Source organism: Schistocerca gregaria, chromosome 2 (genome assembly GCF_023897955.1).
Source record: "Schistocerca gregaria isolate iqSchGreg1 chromosome 2, iqSchGreg1.2, whole genome shotgun sequence".
NCBI classification, from domain to species: Eukaryota; Metazoa; Arthropoda; class Insecta; order Orthoptera; family Acrididae; genus Schistocerca; species Schistocerca gregaria.
This window is the reverse complement of record NC_064921.1, coordinates 148,545,175-148,564,739: the sequence shown is the minus strand read 5'-3', so window position 1 is coordinate 148,564,739 and position 19,565 is coordinate 148,545,175. Positions and strand designations below refer to the sequence as shown.

Sequence of the window (19,565 nt, the reverse complement as noted above, 5' to 3'; positions counted from 1 at the left end):
GTTGTAAGTGTCGCCACCGGTGCCAACCTTGTGTGAATGCTCTGGAAAGCTAATAATTTGCATATCACAGCATCTTCTTCCTGTCGGTTAAATTTCGCGTCTGTAGCACGTGATCGTGGTGTTGTCCGTAGCTCGTGGTCTTGCGGTAGCCTTCTCGCTTCCCGCGCACGAGGTCCCGGGTTCGATTCCCGGCGGGGTCAGGGATTTTCTCTGCCTCGAGATGACTGGGTGTTGTGTGTCTTTCATGATCATTGACTCGCATGTCGCCGAAGTGGCGTCAGCTAAAAAGGACTTGCAATACGGCGGCCCCGGATGGAGTCTCCCGGCCAAGAATGCCATACGATCGTTTCACTTCGTGGTGTAGCAATTTTAATGGCCAGTAGTGTATTTAAACAAAAGACAGCTAACACGACAGTTGCCGATATGTAACGATCACAACTTCGGAGCGAAGTGTGTGGGTACACACACACACACACACACACACACACACACACACACACACACACACAGTACCTCGACCCACGCCCCTGCCCATCACATCACGTTGTCCACCCACGGACACATTCACGAGGCAGCGGCAAATTACACTTACGTTACGATTTAACACACATGTAATACTTCTAATCTCCAGTGCCGACTTGTTCCAGTGACTTAAAAAAAATTCCCTAGGAGGTGCCGAAAAGTCGTTCTGCATGAAATTAAGCAGAGGATTGACGAAGAGCAGCATGCGGTTCTCGAGACGCGTTGCAGCTACACCTTCTTTAATGGATTCAGATTTCGCTCGTTCTGCTGCAAGTGCAACAATGCACTTGAATCCAGTCATTCCCAGTACTTTCCTAGTGACACTCGCGTTAACATTGACATTTGGCGTCCAAGTCTGGTGTTATAGCCATTGTTAGAAGATGCCATTGTTAGGAAAAGCGTTCAGGAGAGGTCTTTGACGTATTATGCAACGTCACTTTCGTGCGCACTGCATGGCAAGAACGAGCAGCAAGCGGAACAAGATGACGGCTCAAGAGAGGCGCGCATGTGGCGTGAAGTTTGTCCGCCTCCAGCTTTCCCCGTAGGGAAGCATGTGGAAACGGCACGCAGCCCTGCACTCCGCTCCTAAGCGTCCCAGGGTGCTGTCAGAACGCCAGGAGCTACAAGCCAGACGCCGCCAGAGGTAACACCAGCGTAAGTAAGTAACTGCTTAAACCAAAGGTTCGAGTGTTATGTCTGCCTTTGCTGTAATTGCAGTCATCATAGCGAGGACTCTCCGCAGCTCGTGGTCTTGCGGTAGCGTTCTCGCTACCCGCGCACGGGGTGTCGGGTTCGATTCCCGGCGGGGTCAGGGTGTTTTCTCTGCCTCGAGATGACTGGGTGTCGTGTGTCTTTCATCATCATTGACTCGCAAGTCGCCGAAGTGGCGTCAGCTAAAAAGTATTTACAATTTCGGCGACCGAACACCTCGCATGGGGTCTTCCGGCCAACAATGCCGTACGATCATTTCATTTCATTATACCGAGGAGTGGTTTGATACGAGGGCTGTTCAAAAAGTACCCGACTTTTATTTATACAACTAATTTTTATTCAGATACAATTGTTTGACACTATATAGTCATCTACAAAGTAGTCCCATTCAGCTTCTACACACCTCTCCAAACGTTCTGTCACTTCTGGAAGTTGGGCGACCAACATCTAATAGTGATTTAAAGGAATATGATTTTAAGGGAGGTTTATGGGATATTTGATAGCAATAAACATAAGCTGTACAAATATGTCGCATTCTTTTTTTTTTTTTTTTTGGAATGGCTGCCAATGGAGGTATAAATATAAAAATAGCGATATTTTTGCTTACTGTTACTTTGTTACGTGATACAGTACTCCACAAACCAAAAGAAAGATTTTATATCGAAAAAGCGTGCAATAATATTCATTTATGGTGTAAATTCAGAAATGATTATTACACTCTAGCGTTCTAAATATGATTGTTATACGGTATTATGTTTTCTGACATCTTCCATGCCTACGAGAAACGTATAATTTTTACATCCATGGAATGAAAAATAAATCTAATCTAATCTAAAAAAAACAATTTATTAGTTCATCGCCTATAATGCACAAATATAATGACAATTTTGCTCGTGTGTACTTTGTGCACCTTGCAGATGCAGTTTTTTTCTTCCTTTGCAAATTAAAAAAAAATCTCTTTGCAGTTAAATCAAAATTGATTTCAGTCATAATCTCCGAATTAATCATTTTGAAGCTGCTGCTACTGTTTCTCTGATCAACGCACTTTATCATAAAAGATAAAAATCTCTCGAAGCGTTGCGAAATGGTCTTGTGTTGCTTGAGTCACTTGAAAAGTGAATAACGCAATGAGCGTGTTTGAACATGAATGTCTCTATAATCCTCTTTCGCGATACCTCGTTACTTTCGGGAGTTATTTGCACCACAGCCAGAGAAACAAGTGAACATCCCCCTCTCACTACCCCTGAGACGCCTAGGCTATGTCATTCTTTTCATGCTCCTCACATTCCAAGCATCTTCTAGCCGTAGAAGCACGAACAGCAAACAGACTATACGTCGACAATAGTATAGACTACTATACAAAATCTTTTCGATTTCTGAGGGTCACGAAGCTTAAATTATCGATAGTACTTCCCGGGATTAGTATTTACAACAGTGATCACTAACGAAATATTCGGGAGAAACAGGGACCAGCAAGGGAGCAGGGAGGATTTAAAAAAAAATATTGCTATTACACGGGAGATCCCGGGAAATACGGGAGAGTTGTTCACCCTAGACGGAAGCATCGCTGGAAAACCTGTTTTGCTTTGGAGCGCAGCTGCTCCGACGAATGCTGCATAATGTCTTCCAAGTTCTGAAATTTGGTCCCTTTCAGACTCTTTTTTTTTTAGATTAGGGAGACTCCAGAAGTCACTTTGTGCTATGTCGGGTGAATAGAGCGGCTGACAGATCACAGCCGTGTTGTGTTTGCCCGAAATACTCTGAATTAATCGAGGACGATGAGCGGTATCGTGGTGAAGGTGCCATCTGCTCGCTGCCCACAAGTTCGGCCGTTTGCGCCTCACTGCTTCACGAAGGCGACGCAGAATTGGTTGTTAGTACTCATTATTGATATTAATACCTTCTGGGGCGTTGTCGTGATGGTCCACGCTATTGTAGTCAAAAACGTGTGTCAGCATTACTTTCGCATGGCAACGGACCTGCCTCGCTTGTTTGAGTCTTGGGGATGATGGATACTTACATTACAATTGGTAGAACTTTCTTAAGAAAGTATGGATTATGGTTTGCTGTATCCAGCATGTCCTGTGTGATCTCCGAAAGAAGTTGCCTCTGTTCAGTTGTTAGCAATTTTGGCACAAATTCTGCTGAGATCCTCCTAAGGTCGAAATGCTCCGTTAAAATGGTATGAATGGATCCAATACTAATTTTAACCTCGTCTCCAAGTCCTCTGATCGTGATTCGTCTACTCTGCATCACCAGGGTCCTTATTTTTCGATTGCACCACTCCTCTATGTGCTATCCATTGGTTCGTCTCCAAACATGTGTCGAATCTGGCGGAGTGTTTCAACATGAGCATCGCCGAGCTTAAAACAAAATTTAATGAAATAACGTTGTTCTACTTTTTCTGTCATTTTGCCCATAACTCAGAATCTGTGACCACTTAACATATGTTTACTTGCCAACGACTATCTGGCGACTGGTTGATTCTGTTGTCGTGAAAAAAAATCAGGTATGTCCACTATGACTACGTATCCCTACAAACATAAAGCGTGCACGCAGCCAGATGCCATTGTTGGTTCAACAATAAAAAATAATACATTTTGAACAGCGCTCATACAACTCTTCATGCTCGTCCATCCTGTGCAAGTCTCTTCATGTATAAGTAACTGTGGTACAATAGTCTACAGCCACTTGAACCTGCTTACTGCATTCATATCTTGATATCCATCCCCCCCCCCCCCCCTCAGTTATCCCCTTTTTCATGAAGTCGTGCTATAAAGCTCTTTCTTCCCCAGTTTGATTCCATGTACTTAGTTACGCAATCCACCATCTAAATTTCAGCATTATCGGTCCACTATCTAACCTTCAGCATTCTTCTACAGCAGGATATTTTAAAACTTTCCACTAATCGCATGCTATAAGGTGGCCCCTTTGCGAAGGATGCCGGAAGCAAAAGCTTGCGATCGGCTTGTAACACATCGGCTGCTCCTTCTCCCAGAGCAGACAACTTATAGGCTATAAAAGAAGCGAACATGTGACAGATTAACCCTATTAGTACTAACGGTGGCAGGAGATTTATGCTCAACTTTTATAAATGTGTATATGGAGGCTAATCTTAGGACTGCAATGGGGTTTTTCATACGGTTTTCACTAATAGACTGATTCGTGAGGAAGGTCTGTGTCTGTAATTTCTACCACTAAATAATGATGAGTGAGTAAGACACTGGTGATTCAACTACCTCTACCGCTGTCGTTTTATGCAACCCTCAATGTTATATCTGGCTTTCAAAAACCACACGTGATATTTTCATGTTATTTCGCTCGCTACGGGTAAACTATTAGTCATACAGAAAAAAATGAACAGGTCCTTTTTTGTAGGAAATTTAATGTAGTGAAAGTTTTTACTGGGATAGTTTTTGGCTAGAGGCCGTAGTTTTCGAGTTATTCAAGAAAAACTTGAAAAAGTGGCCTTTAAATGCACCCCCACTCAAACACTCAGCTCCCAGGGCTCAGGATTCCTAGAACGTTTTTCGTGGCACTCCCTCCCACCACTGTACAAATATTTGCGACTGCACTGATTATTTACCAAGATGGATATTTCTTGGTCTTCATTGAGTGGCCTCATTACGCCACCGGCTTAGTCGAGTACTTATAAATTTTAAAACTGACTTTTGTTCAAGTTTTACCTGAAGTTTTGTGAATTTTAAACTTACAAAATAAACAATTACATCGTTATATTCGTCAAGCCTTCCGACTACAAAACTACTTTGCTTGTAAGTAGTAAGTTTGGATCGAATTGCCAACGTAATTAGTTTAAGCGTAATGTTTACAAAAGTTGTTTTTCTTTCATTATCCCAACGTGCACGCTTAAAATAATGATGTTAACGAAATAGCCGACCATGCCGGTGGTGCAATAACCACAAGAGGTCGAATATGGAGAATAGTTCGTGTAGTAGGAAATTGTTTTGCAGTGATAGGAAGGAGTGCCACGAACAATACACTAGAAATCATAATTAGTGAGGGATGAGTGTGTGGGGATGCGCTTGAAGATCACTTCTGTGCATTTTTCTTGAATAACCCAAAACCGTGACTCCAGCGAAAACGTATCCAAGTACAAACTTTAATTACATTAAATTTCCTACAAGAGAGGTCCTGTTCATTTTTTCTGTAGAACTAACAGGTGGCGCGTAGCGAGCGAGCGTGTGGTTCTTAAGGGCCAGGTATAACATTGCGGGTTGCATAAAACGACAGCGGTAGGGACAGCTGAATCACCCTGTGTATCTCTCTTCTGTTCAATATTTAATTGGCGTTTCGAGTGACATCTCGTGGTGTTGGGAGCTACGAGCTGGAAAAGAAGTTAAGTAACAGCCGCCGCAAAACAAGTGAGCAGCGAATCCTGAACTGAACCTTGGCGAACCTGGTCGTCGAGCAGTAAAGCGCGTGTATGGAAACCGAAAGGTTGGACGGAGCACGGATTTTTCAGTATGCATCTACGTCTCAGTGATGTGGAGATTCGTCAGAAACGCCACGTGGTTCGGATTCCACGATAAACTTTCCCGTTGCCCAGTTGAATACTGGAGTCGATTAGCAACACACAAGCCACTGAACTGCCGTCGAATTGGAAGACTTCACAAGGGCATTGAGCTAGAAAAATTTATAATCACCAGAATTTATATATCACTACACATCCTCTTCTTCTTCTTTACATCTTTTAAATTAAAAGTCTCCAATCGCATAGAGCTCTCTGCATGTTCATGCTAATCTCAGGAACTATTGTAGAGATGTTCATACAGTTTCACTAATAGAGACTCTGTCACGAGGAACATTTATGTAATTTATTACCGCTATGCCAGGTAAGTCGTTCAGCTGTAGATACTTAGGATTTTATAATTTTGAAAACAATATTGTTTTTAATGAGTTCTACCAGGTTCTCCCCCCCCCCCCCCCCCCAAGAACCATGGACCTTGCCGTTGGTGGGGAGGCTTGCGTGCCTCAGCGATACAGATAGCCGTACCGTAGGTGCAACCACAACGGAGGGGTATCTGTTGAGAGGCCAGACAAACGTGCGGTTCCTAAAGAGGGGAAGCAGCCTTTTCAGTAGTTGCAGCGGCAACAGTCTGGATGATCTGGCCTTGTAACACTAACCAAAACGGCCTTGCTGTGCTGGTACTGCGAACGGTTGAAAGCTAGGGGAAACTGCAGCCGTAATTTTTCCCGAGGGCATGCAACTCACTGTATGGTTAATGATGATGGCGTCCTCTTAGGTAAAATATTCCGGAGGTAAAATAGTCCCCCCATTCAGATCTCCGGGCGGGGACCACTCAAGAGGATGTCGTTATCAGGAGAAAGAAAATTGGCGTTCTACGGATCCGATCGTGGAATGGTTGGTTGGTTGGTTGTTTCGGGGAAGAGACCAAACTGTGAGGTCATCGGTCTCATCGGAATATGGAAAGATGGGGAAGGAAGACGGCCGTGCCCTTTCAAAGGAACCATCCCGGCATTTGCCTGGAGCGATTTAGGGAAATCACGGAAAACCTAAATCAGGATGGCCGGACGCGTGATTGAACCGTCGTCCTCCCGAATGCGAGTCCTGTGTGCTAACCACTGCGCCACCTCGCTCGGTGATCGTGGAATGTCAGAGCCCTTAATCGGGCAGGTAGGTTAGAAAATTTAAAAAGGGAAATGGATAGGTTAAAGTTAGATACAGTGGGAATTAGTGAAGTTCGGTGGCAGGAGGAACAAGACTTTTGGTCAGGTGAAAACAGGGTTAAAAATAAAAAAATCAAATAGGGGAAATGCAGGAGTAGGTTTGATAATGAATAAAAGAATAGGAGTGCGGGTAAGCTACTACAAACAGCATAGTGAACGCATTACTGTGGCCAAGATAGACACGAAGCCCACGCCAACTACAGTAGTACAAGTTTATATGCCCACTGCAGATGACAAAGAAATTGAAGAAATGTATGATGAAATAAAAGAAATTATTCAGATAGTGAAGGGAGACGAAAATTTAACAGGCATGGGTGACTGGAATTCGGTAGTAGGAAAAGGGAGAGAAGGAAACGTAGTAGGCGAATATGAATTGGGGGTAAAAATGAAAGAGGAAGGCGCCTGGTAGAATTTTGCTGAGAGCATAACTTAATCATAGCTAACACTTGGTTCAAGAATCATGAAAGAAGGTTGTATACATGGAAGAACCCTGGAGATACTAAAAGGTATCAGATAGTTTATATAATGGTAAGACAGAGATTTAGGAGCCAGGTTTTAAATTGTAAGACATTTCCAGGGGCAGATGTGGACTCTGACCACAATCTATTGGCTATGAACTGTAGATTAAAACTAAAGAAACTGCAAAAAGGTGAGAATTTATGGAGATGGGACCTGAATAAACTGACTAAAGCTGAGGTTGTACAGAGTTCAGGGAGAGGGTAAGGAAACAAATGGCAGGAATGGGGGAAAGAAATACAGTAGAAGAAGAATGGGTAGCTTTGAGGGATGAAGTAGTGAAGGCAGCAGAGGATCAAGTAGGTAAAAAGACGAGGGCTAGTAGAAACCCTTGGGTGAGAGAAGATATATTGAATTTAATTGATGAAAGGAGAAAATATAAAAATGCAGTAAATGAAGCAGGCAAAAAGGAATACAAACGTCTCAAAAATGAGATCGACAGGAAGTGCAAAATGGCTAAGCAGGGATGGCTAGAGGACAAATGTGAGGATGTAGAGGCTTACCTCACTAGGGGTATGATAGATACTGCCTACAGGAAGATACCTTTGCAGAGAAGAGAACCACTTGCATGAATATCAAGAGCTCAGATGGAAATCCGTTTCTAAGCAAAGAAGTGAAAGCAGAACGATGGAAGGAGTGTATAGAGGGTCTATACAAGGGCGATGTACTTGAGGACAATATTATGGAAATGGAAGAGGATGTAGATGAAGATGAAATGGGAGATATGACACTGCGTGAAGAGATCGACAGAGCACTGAAAGACCTGAGTCAAAACAAGGCCCCAGGAGTAGACAACATTCCATTAGAACTACTGGCGGCCTTGGGAGAGCCAGTACTGACAAAACTCTACCATCTGGTGAGCAAGATGTTTGAGACAGGCGAAATACCCTCAGACTTCAAGAAGAATATAACAATCCCAGTCCTAAAGAAAGCAGGTGTTGACAGATATGAAAATTACCGAACTATCAGTTTAATAAATCACGGCTGCAAAATACTAACGCGAATTCTTTACAGACGAATGGAAAAACTAGTAGAAGCCGACCTTGGGGAAGATCAGTTTGGATTCCGTAGAAATATTGGAACACGTGAGGCAATACCGACCCTACGGCTTATCTTAGAAGCTAGATTAAGGAAAGGCAAACCTACATTTCTAGCATTTGTAGAGAAAGCTTTTGTCAATGTTGACTGGAATACTCTCTTTCAAATTCTGAAGGTTGCAGGGGTAAAATATAGGGAGCGAAAGGCTATTTACAATTTGTATAGTAACCAAATGGCAGTTATAAGAGTTGAGGGGCATGAAAGGGAAGCAGTGGTTGGGAAGGGAGTGACAGACAGGGTTGTAGCCTCTCTCCGATGTTATTCAATCTGTATATTGACCAAACAGTAAAGGAAACAAAAGAAAATTTTGGAGTAGGTATTAAAGTCCATGGAGAAGAAATAAAAACTTTGAGGTTCGCCGATGACATTGTAATTCTATTAGAGACAGCAAAGGACTGGAAGAGCAGTTGAGCGGAATGGCCAGTGTCTTAAAACGAGGATATAAGATGAACATCAACAAAAGCCAAACAAGGATAATGGAATGCAGTCGAATTAAGTCAGGTGATGCTAAGGGAATTAGATTACGAAATGAGACACTTAAAGTAGTAAAGGAGTCTTGCTATTTGGGGAGTAAAATAACTGATGATGGCCGAAGTAGAGAGGATATAAAATGCAGACTGGCAATGGCAAGGAAAGTGTTTCTGAAGAAGAGAAGTTTGTTAACATCGAGTATAGATTTAAGTGTCAGGAAGTCGTTTCTGAAAGTAATTGTATGAAGTGTAGCCCTGTATGGAAGTGAAACATGGACGATAAATAGTTTGGACAAGAAGAGAATAGAAGCTTTCGAAATGTGGTGCTACAGAAGAATGCTGAAGATTAGATGGGTAGATCACATAACTAATTAGGAGGTGTTGAATAGGATTGGGGAGAAGATGAGTTTGTGGAACAAATTGACTAGAAAAGGGATCGGTTGGTAGGACATGTTCTGAGGCATCAAGGGATCACCAATTTAGTATTGGAGGGCAGGGTGGAGGGTAAAAAGTGTAGAGGGAGACCAAGACATGAATACACCAAGCAGATTCAGAATGTTGTAGGTTGCAGTAGGTACTGGGAGATGAAGAAGCTTGCACAGGATAGAGTAGAATGGAGAGCTGCATCAAACCAGTCTCAGGACTGAAGAGCACAACAACAACAACATACCAGGTTCTATAATAGTTACTTTTTTCGTGAAACTTTTTCCAAGAAGTTCAATCTAATTAAGATGGTCATAATGTCCCCCCAATACCCTCTTAGTAGTAGGGCTACACTCCGTTCATCATAAGAATAAACCTGATGTAAACAAATACAAACGCGATGATTGGTCACCATCCGTCGCTCCGGAACACTGGTGTTCCGGTCTTGGAAGGAGGTCCAACTTGCGTATTAGATCTATTTTGTTACTATCTCACTGTAAATGAAACTCTAAGACATTCTGATGTATTAACAGCCATCGACGTGTTTCTTAATCATAATTTAGCTACGTGATTTTTATTTAAAAAATCGTGTACCAAAAAAAAAAAAATCAAATGTGTGTGAAATCTTATGGGACTTAATTGCTAAGGTCATCAGTCCCTTACCTTACACATTATTCAACCTAAATTATCCTAAGGACAAACACACACACCTATGCCCGAGGGAGGACTCTTAACCTCCGCCGGGACCACCCACACAGTCCATGACTGCAGTGCCTAGACCGCTCCGCTAATCCCGCGCGGCTATCGTGTACAGTCACACGCGTACGGTAAACGCTTCTTGTACTCTGATTGTCAAACTGTTCATATGTACCGCGAAAATGGATGACACTGATTCCTGCTTCGTAGCGAAACACGCGCGCGGAACGCCGTTAATGGCTAGAAACAAATTGTTCGTATGTTTTCCATAACATTACAGAGAAAAATGAGCTTTCACTTTTATTCATAGATATGATGTAATAATTATAGGAGACGACGGTGTAGTTGAAATCTTAATGTAGTCGGTGGTGTCATTGTATAATCTTGTGGATTCGTGGGTGGGGGGTTCGAAACCCATTCTGATCAGAACTTTTGTTCCGTTTGAATACCTAACTCATTTAAATATGGAATTTACCAATGTGTGGTAATTAACACATACTTAAGCATCATTTTTTTCAATAAAAATGGACGTCTTCTGGTTTCTAATTGCATGCCACAAGCAGAGTTAAGGTTTTCATTGTAAATGAAGTCCCATGTTTGTTGACAGAGCGTAGGGGAACGTTGCGAGAAACCTGCACCGCCGTACTAGTCCTATGGAGGTGGTTTGCCGTTGCGTTCCTACGACTGTAATTGGAAAGAATGATGAAGACGACATAACACCCCATCATCTCCAGACAGGTGAAAATTCCTAACCCAATCGGGTATCAAACCCGGGACCCTGTTCTCGGGAAGCGAGAACGCTTCCGCGAGACCACGAGGTGCGGTCTCATTGCAATTACACATTCTTAATTATCGATATATTATAAAATATTGTGCGGATTTTGAAGTTAAGAAAACATTACACAATTACATTTTTTTGGAGAAAAACGAAAAATCAAATACTCCACTGTTTTATACGACAGATCCGGTGTCACGAGTCAGAATGATAAGCGTCGTAGAAACACGGAAAACAGTTTTCACGGTGTCGAGCACCCTGTACAAACGCTGCATTTTTTACAGCTGTCATCGTACCACTGCTATCTGAACTCAATAGAAGTGATCTGGAGCCGAGTTCCGGGGTTTGTCGCAAGAAATAACAAGTCATTTAAGCTGCCAACTACTGGAACTTATGCACTACTGGAGCTAATGCACGAAGCCTTATCACACGTCACTGCCCAACAATATCGAATTGCAGAACAGCACGTCATAAAAAAGGAGAGGGAGGAAATATGGACTTTTGATGGCTTGGGATTCTGTAGTTGATCACGTCGGTGACAGGCTAGCAGTACTGAAATGTACCGCTTTCCTCGGAGTCCGATGTGGAAGAAGTTCAGAGATTACCAGACGACTTACTGTAATACCTTCAGTGACTACTACACTCCTGGAAATTGAAATAAGAACACCGTGAATTCATTGTCCCAGGAAGGGGAAACTTTATTGACACATTCCTGGGGTCAGATACATCACATGATCACACTGACAGAACCACAGGCCCATAGACACAGGCAACAGAGCATGCACAATGTCGGCACTAGTACAGTGTATATCCACCTTTCGCAGCAATGCGGGCTGCTATTCTCCCATGGAGACGATCGTAGAGATGCTGGATGTAGTCCTGTGGAACGGCTTGCCATGCCATTTCCACCTGGCGCCTCAGTTGGACCAGCATTCGTGCTGGACGTGCAGACTGCGTGAGACGACACTTCATCCAGTCCCAAACATGCTCAATGGGGGACAGATCCGGAGATCTTGCTGTCCATGGTAGTTGACTTACACCTTCTAGAGCACGTTGGGTGGCACGGGATACATGCGGACGTGCATTGTCCTGTTGGAACAGCAAGTTCCCTTGCCGGTCTAGGAATGGTAGAACGATGGGTTCGATGACGGTTTGGATGTACCGTGCATTATTCAGTGTCCCCTCGACGATCACCAGAGGTGTACGGCCAGTATAGTAGATCGCTCCCCACACCATGATGCCGGGTGTTGGCCCTGTGTGCCTCGGTCGTATGCAGTCCTGATTGTGGCGCTCACCTGCACGGCGCCAAACACGCATACGACCATCATTGGCACCAAGGCAGAAGCGACTCTCATCGCTGAAGACGACACGTCTCCATTCGTCCCTCCATTCACGCCTGTCGCGACACCACTGGAGGCGGGCTGCACGATGTTGGGGCGTGAGCGGAAGACGGCCTAACGGTGTGCGGGACCGTAGCCCAGCTTCATGGAGACGGTTGCGAATGGTCCTCGCCGATACCCCAGGAGCAACAGTATCCCTAATTTACTGCGAAGTTGCGGTGCGGTCCCCTACGGCACTGCGTAGGATCCTACGGTCTTGGCGTGCATCCGTGCGTCGCTGCTGTCCGGTCCCAGGTCGACGGGCACGTGCACCTTCAGCCGGCCACTGGCGACAACATCGATGTACTGTGGAGACCTCACGCCCCACGTGTTGAGCAATTCGGCGGTACGTCCACCCGGCCTCCCGCATGCCCACTATACGCCCTCGCTCAAAGTCCGTCAACTGCACATACGGTTCACGTCCACGCTGTCGCGGCATGCTACCAGTGTTAAAGACTGCGATGGAGCTCCGTATGCCACGGCAAACTGGCTGACACTGACGGCGGCGGTGCACAAATGCTGCGCAGCTAGCGCCATTCGACGGCCAACACTGCGGTTCCTGGTGTGTCCGCTGTGCCGTGCGTGTGATCATTGCTTGTACAGCCCTCTCGCAGTGTCCGGAGCAAGTATGGTGGAGTGGAGTGGAGTGTATATTTAACTACGTAGCAAAAACCCAACAGTGCCCTTTACGCCGCACATAGCTCCAGCAGAAAAATAATACTTCTTAAAGACAGGAATTTTCATCACTCTCGGTTTTAATTAAAATACTATGTTAGCTAAGATCGAGAGCATGTTTTCCTTCAGATCACCCAAGAAGCATATCGCCTGAGTTTTACCGTTATTTCCTTCTGTTCAAAAACGACATACAAGACTATATGGTTCTCTGGTCGTCTCTTTTTACGTCTTTACTACAACTGGTTAGTTGGACCAGGTGTTTGGCCAGTGCTTTCCAAGTTAAATGCACCGGTAAAGCTGTTGTCCCGTATTATCGCTTTGTCGATGTACGCGTAACACAGAGCGTAAAACGTATTATCGTCTTTATCGTACTTGACTTTACTCGAGACAGATTGGCTTCTGTTCCACGTGGAACGAAATCGAATTAGGTTCCAGGAAACACGGAAGAATACATAGTGTAATTTTTAAATGAGGTTTTTCTTATGATGAACGGTGTATAGATGCGAATTTTCAAAACGAATGTCATATTCAATCTCTCTAACAAGGATATTTTTAATACAAGCAAACAACAATTAGAGAAAATTGTATTTCTTCTTATGTTTTTGTTGTGGTTATGAAGTGACACCGCAGTATAGTTTATTGAAAATGCGATGTTATTGCTCAATGTTAAAAGATACTTTCAGATTCTGGGCCTTACTTACACATCCACATCGTTTTAAAAAGTGTGTTGTTGATAAAAGCCAACAACAATTAACGAAATTTGTATTCTTTTTATTTTTGTGGCGCTCATAAAATACCTCTTCCCGTTGCCCCGTTGGTAGCATACTTTCTCGAAACTGCGTTAGTACTACTTGGGTTAACGCTCTGCGGAAGTGGCACCAACAGCCGCTAGGATTATGTACAGCTTATTTTTCTGATTTTGTTACACTATTGGTAACGCCGCTCACGAATCAGCGCTATTTTCACAATGGCTACTGTTTTGCTACGGCGCACAATATTATTACGTTGTTAAGGTTAGCAACGAACTTGAACATTCCGTAGCAGTCCGAAGGTAGCCGAATTTTACCGATCAGAGTAGCCCACCTTAAAGTTTCTGTTTACGTCTATTTTCCGAATCACAGTCACCTGCGTGAAAAGGTGTAGTCTTAATTATACCATTCAGTGACGTTTCTTGGAGTTCAAATCACAGATGGAACATACCTATTTTAAGCCTCTGGTCGAAGTTTTATTAGTCTAATTTTGTCTTTGCGTTCTCTACAGATGAATACCTCGTCAGCATATGTGTAGATTCCGCACAGGAAACTAGTTCTTGGAGCCGTCGAATGTTTTCGCAAATAAATAAGCGCCTGCTTTCAAGTGCCTGCCATTTCAGAGAATGCACATTTCCGCGAGCTAAAATGAGCACACGACCGTACTTTCGTAGACAAAAGTTCAATTTCTCGGTATACTGCTGGTGAATCCTCAACCCATTTCGCAGCTCTGTGTGTTCGTCCTACATCTGTAGGGTGGAGAAAAACAACTCGATAATAGAGAAGAGCAGTGGACGTTTCTGCAGTAGTAAAAATCGAAACATATGGCTTTAAATTTTATTATTAATTACATTGCACCTTACATTCTGCATGTCAGCTATCTTGCTGCAATGCTATTTCTGCATTAGAGCTTATTAACATCACAAATGATTGGCATTACCATGCTATTAGCGTAGTCAACAGTAGAAATTAAGTTCCTTTCGGAGTATGCTGATGAAATAGCTCCATTTTTTGGAATCATTTGCAACCGCTTCTTAGTCGAAAGATAAGAACCTAAAGACTGGTAAGTTGCACAGGTCACACCAATATACAACAAAGAAAGTAGAATTAATCCGCTGAATTACAGAGCGATATCACTGACATCGACTTTAGTAGGATTCTGGGACGTATGCTGTGGTCGAACATTATGAAGTACCGATCTGTTGACACTGATCCAGAAATGTCGTTCTTGGCACTTTACTTACACGAGGTAGTGAGTGGTATCTTTGACATCGTTCCTTACAAGCAGCTTTTAATCAAATTTGTTGCCAGTGAGCTGTGCAACTGGATTCGTAATCTTCTGTCAGGAAGGACACAGTTCGGAGAGTCATCCCGTGAAACCAGTGGTACCTAAAAGTTCCCAATGCAAGCGTTATAGGCCCCCAGCTGTTCCTGATATACGTAAAAAAAGACAATTAGGAGATGATCTGACCAACCCTCTTAGATTTTTGCAAATGATGTCGTTTACCGTGTAGTAAAGTCAGCAGAAATTACAGAATGATTTAGAGAAGATACCTGCACAGTGCGGTAAGTGGCGAGCGACTGTAAACAGTAAAATATGTGAGGTCCTCTATATCAGTTAAATTTCGGTTACACCGTAACTAGCACAAGTTTAAAAGTTGCAGTCACTTAATTGCTTGAGGAGTACAGATACAAACAATTTAAATTGGAACCCTTACGCAGAAAATGTTGTGGGGGATGTGAACCAAAGGCTTACAAGGTACATCAAATCGACTAAAATTGCTGACTGCCTATACTACTCGTAATTCCTCGTCCTTTGCAGCAGTGCAGCGATGTATGGTATCCTTACGAGATAGGATAGACGGAGGACATCGGAAAAGTTCAAAAAGGGCACATCGTTTTTCATATCGCTAAGTTGTGGAGATAGCGTCAGAGACATAATAAGGGACTTGGAGGAGGGCTGTCATTCAAAGCCGTTACGTTGCGGTGGAATCCTTTCACGAAATTTTAATTACCATCTTTCTCCTCTGAATCGTGAAATATTTTGTTACTGACTTCTACGTAGGAAGGAACGAGCGTCGTAATAAAATAACAGGGTCGCATTTTTTCCACGTGCTGTTCGAGAGTGGAACGGTTGAGAAATAGCCCGAAAGTGGCCGAATGAACCCTCTGCCAAACACATAAATGTGAAATGCAGAATAATCAGGAAAAATATAGCCTCACGTTTGTTGGGCCGTACGCTCTCGGAACCCTTTAACAGTAAATCTCTTTGTGAGACGCAGCGCGTCTCTTAGGGCGTTCTGCTGTTGTAGTTTGGTGAGCATCGCCGCAACGCTCTGGCTCGTACTCAAAGAACTCGTAACAAATTGCGTCTCTGTTATTTAGATCATCCTACCAGTTGAGGATCCCAGACTATATGACTACAGAACTACCCGAGTGAGATTTTGTTAAAACTACCGTCATTGTGGCTGAAATACGTTACTTTCAGGATTCTTCTTCCCAGGAGTCCCACTATCAGTCGAGAATCTGCTTTTCCTACGAGTTTTATGTAGTCGTTCCACTTCAGGGTGCTTCAGATGCATTCTCCTAAATTTCTATAGTCCTTACCGTTTCCAGTGATTGATCGCCAATCGCATAATCGAACAGTAATAGCTCTATTTAAGCTAAGTTACCTTTATTTGATTTGACGGTCAAATGTCAATCCCAGCAGCAAGAGTCAACTCTGCAATTCTTTCTACATCTCACTACAATTTTGTAGCTTTCTACCTTGCCAATACACAAAAAGGTGTTTTGAAAAAAAAGAAAGGGAAAAAAACGGTCAAATGTTTTCCGAAATTGTGTGTATAAAAGTAAGAAACGAAACAAATTAGATAAATATTTGACACGCCGTTGAGTGATGCTTGAAATCATATACGGCAAATACGGTATGTCAAATGTTCCTCTAATCCAGTGATCTTCAAACCTTCGATGGTGGGACATTTTCGGCAGATCGCGGTAAAGCTCATGTTGAATGTTGGCTAAGCTGGGCTCGTACCAAATTCATACCTCACTCAGAGAAGCAACCGCTTGTTTTTCCCGCGCAATTGTCATTGTTAAGCAAGAATAGTACTTTGTCAAGCTCACAGTTGATTGTATACCTGTGAGATTGCGTCTCCTGTGTATGTCAGACATTTGTTAACATGTAGAGTTTTATTTACGCACTGACATTAAACTGGGTTTGGTCTAATGATGGCGTGTTGGAGTAAAAAAAAATTTCATTCCGTATGGGAAACTGGTTATGTACTTCTTTATCCAGGTAAAGAACAAACGTGTGTGTTTATTCAACTATGCAAGTGTACAAGCGGGGAAGAAATGGAACTTCGAACGTGACTTCAAAACCGTTCGTTCAGGAAGTGAACAGGATTTCCCACTGGATTCCTCTCCAAGTAAAGACGAGGTAACACAGCTAAAATCCAAACTTAATGCTTAACACTTAACATTTTTAAACCAGTATACAAAGATAAAGTATCAGTATCATACATAATTTCACAGAAGAAGAAACAATACGAAGACGAATGAATTAATCAAAACTGCAGATTCATTATTTGATAGTTTAAAAATATAAAATTTAATTGAAGTTTATTTCATATTTGCCATAAATGTAAGTGGAAAGACAACAAACAAATGTAAGATTTTTTAAAAAAAAATCATGTTTCTGTCCTGGGGTTTTTAGGTAGCTCACAGTAGGATTTCAAATGGTAGTAGCTTAGAAGCTTCATACGTTTGGCTACAACTCCGACTAATTTGTTTTATTTCTTACCTTTAGACAAATCATTTTGCAGAGCAGTTGACTATTATTTTTTTATTTTCAAGTTTTGTTCAGAAAGCACTAAATATAATGATCGGCTTTGTATTATTATTAAGAATAATTTGATCAAAGCAGAGAATCTTCAGTTTATGCCGTAATTTGATATTTATTTTGTTTTTTCAATATGAAAAAAAAAATTCCTCGAGGTTTTTTGTTGCATAATTTACGTAGCTAACACCAATTATTTGTGACATATTTCAATTTTGTCTCGAGCCATTATTTTTTCTTAATTATCCTCATCATTTCAAGCAATTAAAATACTTTTTTTCCAAAACTAGACCTCCCACTGGTCAATTTGATACCCCTTTTGTTCGTATCTCTCTCTTTGTTTCACTATGAAAATTCGGACAAAAATCCATTGTGTAATTTCTAGGCAGTATTGTTTTTGCGCAACTCAAACAGTTGGCCTAAAAGTATGCTCTGCGAACAGATTCACGGAGCTTTTGGTGTTAGTCACCAAATTTAAGTAGTTAATTTTCTGTAGCTAGTGCAGTCGCACTACATACCGTGCTCACTCATTAAAACATTACTTCATTGATTCTACTCATTATGGAACAAAATTCGAAGTGGATTAGGATCCTGTAGAAAATATTAAGAAAGATAAGAAATTTATTTTCAGCTGATCATACATCATGTGAAATCTGTAAAACATGAAGTGATAGTTATTTTAGTTCTGCTGCAGATTGTTGACCCTCGTTTTCTCATAAACATGAAGTTGTCATTAGGTTATGCCATGAATTTAAATTCAGGTTTACAAAACCCTTCATCTGCCGCAGTTCAGTCACTGGTCAGTCACAATCGCCTGTCAACAGAGCATCTACCATTTCTGTCATACATTGCCGCCAACATTGCTCCTTGTTAACGTTTAATAGTATTTGTAAAGTGACTCACTGTTTGTTTGTCACCTAGAACCGAACGGTAGCCAGCAGCGGATGTGGCAACGTTTTATTGATGACTGACATCACCTATCAAGTAATTTTAATTGGGTTACAGGTGACTGTCATGGAGCCACACAATCTTTGGAGAAAACTTGACGGGGGAGGGTACCTTCAGTTTCTACATAGGAATCATGCAAGATTGCTTGTTGGTGTTAACCTAGCTTAATATTGAGGAATATGGTACTAGATGACACATAACACGTCCATATGGTCCAAGATGCTTCGAGCAGTGTGTGCCACATGGAGTCGATACAGTTGAAAACCTGCAGGTGCAAATTGTACTGTCATGAGTTACTGCCCTGCTGTATAGTACACGCAGTAACATTCGTATCACTTTTTTCTTGGGTTGTATCGAAAATTACTTCTGCATCTGCGAAAGAGTTCCTGACCAGAATAACACAATGCATTCTGCATCTCATGAAGTTCTCAATAGAAGGAGAAAAATCTGGCCCGATAGCTCACGTGAGTCTATTTTCTTTTGTTGTCACTGGTGTGATAGGGAAGAGAGAATGCCCTTCGAAAGACAAGAAATATCGAGACCAGCTACTTAGCTCAATCCATCAAGCACATGATTTCACTTGTCAAGTGGAGATCCAGGTTCCTGTTTGGGGGGGAGGGGGGGGGGGGGTTAGAGTGGAACTGGCCATCACACTTGCCTCTGACATGTCACAGATGCTTACGATTTTAATAATAATAGTAGCATAAATACATAAAATGCTTTGATTTACTTAGCTCAGTACACCGCTTTAAGATTCTCATCCACAGTGAATACACGATAACCATTATTGTACGAAAGGAGTGTAATGATTTGTAGCCAAACCAAATGCCTGAGAGTATGTATCAATTGCTCTAATCATATTGGAAGTAAAAATACATCATTAATGCCAATTCATTATAATTAATTTTACCAAATGTAAATAATGTTGAGGAAGTATTTTCACAGTATCTCCCTGTTTATCTATTATGACGGAATTATGGCAAAACAGCCCAAAAATATAGGGCCTGTGATAAGCTTTGCACAAAACTTAAGGTGTCCATACACTCAAACTTGGTATGA

The 19,565-nt window shown here is 42.3% G+C and overlaps 1 protein-coding gene across 3 annotated transcripts in view; it reads left to right on the top strand.

The window, feature by feature from the left end:
* Positions 1-1,128: 1,128 nt before the first annotated feature.
* LOC126336569 (uncharacterized) overlaps positions 1,129-19,565 on the top strand; it is an 84,232-nt gene continuing 65,795 nt past the window's right edge. The window contains exon 1 of one of the 3 annotated variants that reach the window (XM_050000420.1): positions 1,129-1,176. The gene's annotated coding sequence lies outside the window, so the exon portion shown is untranslated. Of the gene's footprint in view, positions 1,181-16,771; positions 17,160-19,565 lie in introns of those variants that run through there. The other 2 variants (XM_050000419.1, XM_050000421.1) reach the window with 2 other exon arrangements.